The sequence below is a fragment of the Myotis lucifugus genome, unplaced genomic scaffold, assembly GCF_000147115.1.
Source record: "Myotis lucifugus unplaced genomic scaffold, Myoluc2.0 scaffold_11324, whole genome shotgun sequence".
Taxonomy (NCBI): Eukaryota; Metazoa; Chordata; class Mammalia; order Chiroptera; family Vespertilionidae; genus Myotis; species Myotis lucifugus.
The window spans coordinates 1-5,176 of NW_005882372.1; the positions used below are offsets into that span (position 1 = coordinate 1).

Here is a 5,176-nt window from a genome sequence, read left to right on the forward strand (position 1 = left end):
CTCAAAATTTCCGGACCATCACATTCGCCCCTCAGTAACTACATGCTGACCTAACAAATCGTGCATCAGTAACCTATCTCTAATTATTACACCGAGCCACTCGACTGAGCCACCTAGACTGAGCCAGGTCCACCGCAAGAAATAGGCTGGGAAGTAAGGCCCCTCGGCCCCTCAAACAAAGAACCATCAGACTGTGGTCCGCGGTGTCACCTTACAGGAACAGGAAATGAGACCTCTCCCCCCGCGGGCCCCGGGTGGGGGGCCGGCTCACTGCTTTCCGAGGTTTGTGCAGGGGAAGGGGAACACGGGCCTCCTCCAGCCTCGCAAGGAGGGGCCGGCCAGGGCGGGAGAGCGGCCTGGCGCCCAGGCCTCGCCGACTCCCAGGGGCCTTTGCAGCCAGCGCCGCCGAACTTACAAAGAAAGGAACCAGCCCGGCGGCCTTGTCCTGCTGCAGCGCCTCCTGCAGGGCGGACGCGCGCATGGCGAACTTGCCGTCCGAGGGGATGGCTTTGAATTTCACTCCTCCAATCAGTGCCGCTCTTTCCACGGAGCAGTGGGCCTGTGGAAAGCAGCAGAGTTAGGCCGGCTGCCCGTGCTGGCCCTACGCCCTGGCTCTGGGAGCGCCCACCGTCCAGGCTCCGCTCCGCCCGCCCGAGCGCACATCCTGGCCTGCTCTGTCCCGGCCCAGTGGCTGCCCTCGCCTGCAGGTTCCCCAGAGCTGCGGAGACCCCCCAACACTGAGCCCCTCAGCCCCGCACAGCCCTGCTCCCCAGGCACTGGCTGGCTAGGGGGTCCCAGCAGAACAGGAGCCCATGGTCCTCACCCATGTGATGAGTCCCCCTCTCCCCTCCCTCCTGGGCACTGGGGGGGGGTGCCTGCCACACAGCCCCCTGGGGAGAACCAAGAAACCCCCAGATCCTGTTCATGGGGACTCCTCACAGCAGCCCTGCGAGAGGCTGCACTGCCTTCTCAGCCGCCCGCCCAGCAGCTCGGTGCCAAGCACCGACACGCACGTTCTCTCGCGCCCTCTGGGAGACAGGGCAGTGGGCGCCACGGAGCCGCCCCCCCCGCAGGTGTCTCCCCCCGAGCCAGACCACACAGCGCCAGGCCTCCGGACGCCGCGCCCAGGCACGGGCGGGCGGTGCGTTTATTTCGGGAGACACGTATGGATGAGCTGGGACCGAGCTCTCCCAGCTGAGAGGCCGGGTTGAAAAGGCAGGGAGATAAGCGTGTCAGCGGCACCCACTCAGCCCGTGAGGGCCCCGCATTCCTGCGGGCGGGGCCGCTCCGCTGACCTTCCGACCCCAGTTTCCCTCCCGAGCTCCGTTCTCCTCCCTCCTGCTTGTTCTGCATTTGGGTTGTTTTTTTTTTAACCCTTTTCAAGGGCTGCTCAGCGGACCCACAGACCTCATGTGCGGAGTCCTCCAGCCCGGGCCCTGGGTCGGCTGGGCCTCTCATCGGGGGAGCGGGACCCCCGGGTACGAGCTTCCGTCCCCGTTGGATGGTGGGAGACTCAGAGGATGTACACAACTTGCCAGAGATCACAGAACGTGAACTAAAGGAGCTGGGCCCGGGCAGTGTGGCTCAGTGGTAGAGCGCCGACCTATGAACCTGGAGGTCATGGCTGGATTCCTGGTCAGGGCACATGCCCTCAGTGCAGGGCGTGCAGGAGGCAGCTGATCCATGATTCTCTCTCATCATGGATGTTTCTGTCTCTCTCTCCCTCTCCCTTCCTCTCTGAAATCAATAAAAATGCATCTAAAAAATAAAAATAAAATAACGGAGCTTGGGTAGGAGCCCAGGCTCTGAGTCCGTGTCCCAGGGGCCCCAAGGCCGCTCTGAGGGTGGCCAGGTGGGCTCGGGGGCGGCAGGCGGGCGGCCCGGGGCTGGTCACCGTGACCTCACAGGGGCTTCCTTTTCCACTGGGTTGACTCAGCGCCCCTGCAGCCCGCGCCCTCTCCGTGGCCCAGGGGTGTCTCCCTGACCCCTGAGGGACAGGACGGGTCTGGGGTTTCACAGGATGCCGCAGGGTCTTGTTCTGATTTGATTTGACACGAAATGAAATGAAACACACAGATCTTGGCGGCGGCTGGAGCTTCGGGGCGGACGGCACACTGACCTGGTCGGAGGCGTAGGCCACCAGCTTCTCCATGACGGCGGCCTCCGTCATCCCCAGGTGGGCGGCCTGCAGGCGGCGTGTGGCTCTGCTCCGGGCGGCCAGCAGCGCCATCAGCGTGGCCTCACTGGCGCTTCCCTGAATCAGAGACGGCGGGACTCGCTTCAGAGCACAGCAGAGGAGCCGGGCCCAGACTGAGGAGGCGCGTTATTAAATCGCAGGGGTTCAGCGTCGGCCCGTGAACCCGGAGGTCAGGGTTCGATTCCCGGTCAGGGCACAGGCCTGGGTTGCAGGCTCGATCCCCAGTGGGATGCATGCAGGAGGCAGTGGATGCATGATTCTCTCTCATCATGGATGTTTCTCTCTCTCTCCCTTCCTCTTTGAAGTCAATAATATATATATATGTTTATTTTAAAAAAGAGTGATTTTACAAAAGCCCATGACACCCCCGCCAGCCGCACCCCAGCGCCAGGGGTCAGCGGGTTGGGGGGCCGGCGCTGGAAGCCGGCTATCCCCGGGCGGTGGGGGCCGCTCCCCTGCTGGGAGCTCCATGAATCCTGCCCAGTCACAGAGACAAAGGTTGCCATGGCCGCCCCACCCCCGGGGTCACCCCCACAGGAAGCAGCTGGTCCTCCGGAGAGCTTTCAGACCCAATTAAGGGGCCACTTGCAGCCGGCTGGCCAGCGCTGAGGGTGATTTGACATTTGCCTCAGAGGCCGCCGCGCTGGCCGGAGGCTGTGATTATGGCTGGAACGGCGCGGGTCCCGCAGCCGGGCTGGAGCCTGTCCCTGCCCCTGGAGCTGGGGGGGCGGGGGGGCGGGGGGCCTCGCAAATGACCCCAACCAGCCTTGTCAGCCGGGAGGGCGGACGCGCTTCCTGCCGCACAGACTCAGACCTGCCCGGGTCCAGCGAGCCCAGCGCCTCGGGGTCCGAGGGGGAGCTGAGTCCTGGGCCCAGAGGAGCCGGGGTCACTGCCACCAGACGCGGGCTGCCGCTCCCTCTGGACAATGGAACTGACTTTAAGGAAAAGATAACAGATGCACCCGGGCGCCCGCCAGGCCCAGCCGGTGTGGCGCACACAGGCCCCGTGGGGGCGGGAGGGAAGCCACGGCGGGGCCGGCCGCAGACCTGACCACCGGACGCTGCCCTGTCCGGGACGCTCTGCTCTGCCGGGGCGAACGGCCCTGCTGCTCCCTGTGGCGAGCGGGTCAGGCTGGGAAGCGCGGCTCGCCTCCTGGCACATCTTCCTGGGCTCCCGCTCAGAGCACTGAGACAGATGGAGGACAGCCCAGCCGGCCTGCTCAGGGGTTGAGCATCGACCCATAAACCAGGAGGTCAGGGTTCAATTCCCAGTCAGGACACATGCCCGGGGCATGGGCTCCATCCCGTGTGGGGCGTGCGGGAGGCAGCCGATCAATGATTCTCTCTCATCATTGATGTTTCTATCTCTCCCTCCCTCTCCCTTCCTCTCTGACATCAATAAAAATATATTTTTTAAAAATAGATAGAGGACAGGGAGTGGGTCTGAGCTGCCCCGTGGGCCTGGGTCCTGGAGGAGTCCCACAGACACGGCACAGGCCCCTGAGCCAAGCGGGTGGGATCCCTGGTCAGCACGGCCTGAGGGGCCCCTTAGGAGGCCAACTCCCAGCCCACCCACCGCCCGGACAGGCCCAGGTCACCCCACACAGGACGTGCCCAGCGGAATAAGGGCCCCCAAAGGTGCCGTGTTTCCATCCCGGGACCGAGGCCTGTTGACCGCACGGGGACAGGGATCTGGCTGATGGGATTACGTTAAGAGGCTCTGCACGGGGCTTAGCGGGATGATCTGCCTGCCTGGCCCCACCTCGTCACCAGGGCCCTTGGACGGGAGAACCATTTGCGTCCGAGGGACGTGAGGGAGGAAGGACTTTGAGATGGAGCTCAGCCGGCTTTGAGACGGGGAAGGGGAGTGGCCATGGAGGGGAACCTTCTAGAAACCAGAGACGTCGAGGGACCATTCTCCAGGGCGCCGAGCTAGACTCCAGCCCACAGCCCCGTGCAGACGGGGCTGAGAGACCGTCTGGGTGGGCAGCTGGGGACTGGGAGCCCGGCTGCCTGCGCAGTGGCCACCCCGCGAGAGGCCTCTGGGTTCTCGGGGTCCCGTGGCGGGAGAGCTGCCGCCTCAGCGCGGCCTGGGCCCCTGGAGACCCCGTCTGGAGGAGGAAGTCCCTCCGTCCCAGTGAGCTGAGCTTCCCACTGTTGTCACCACGCCCGACCCCAGAGTGAACTCGGCCGGCGGGTCAGTGGGTCCCACCTGCCCCTTCGTGCGTGTGCCCTGCAGACCCCCTGGGGCAGGCAGGCATCCCGGGTGGTCCTCGGGCGGCCTCATCCCCGGATGGGTGCCTTGTCCCCCAGCCGTGCTCACGGGCCCACAGGCATGAGGAGGGGGAGCTCAGCCAGTGCATAGGAAAGGCAGCAGAGCCCGGCCGGCTGGCTCAGTGGTGAGCATCCACCTCTGAACCAGGAGGTCAGGGTTCAAGTCCTGGTCAGGGCACAGGCCTGGGCTGCGGGCTCCATCCCCAGTGAGGGGCGTGCAGGAGGCAGCCGATCCAGGATGCTCTCTCAGCATTGATGTTTCTCTCTCTCTCCCTCTACCTTCCTCTCTGACATCAATAAAAATATGTTTAAAAAAAGAAAGGCAGATGGAGAATCTGTGGAAGCCGTCAGCGCGTGCGGCCATGGCGTCCCCGTTGGCTGGGGGCAGCCGGTGTGGGGCTAAGCCACGGCTCTGTGGTCGGACAGGAGTGGCCCTGCCCCCAGCTCCGGAGCGGGCACCTGGGCCCGAGGGCACGCCCTCTCCTGCTCTGTGCCTCAGTCTCCCGGCCTGCAAGATGGGGGTATTGACATGGCCCCAAATTCGCAGAATTAACTGAGAAACGCCTGGGTGGGGCGCAGGCATGGTGGCCGGTGGCGGGGATCGCGCACGTGCCAGTCGCTGCCGCCCTAACCCTGGGCACCTGCGAGGGGACAGCCACCCCTGTGTCTACGCGCAGGGCCTGCGGGAGCGAGAGAGACAGCGCT

General features: G+C 64.8%; 1 pseudogene; it reads right to left on the reverse strand.

Moving 5' to 3' along the window:
• Positions 1-415: 415 nt before the first annotated feature.
• LOC102418031 lies at positions 416-2,703 on the reverse strand (annotated as a pseudogene).
• Positions 2,704-5,176: the final 2,473 nt, after the last annotated feature.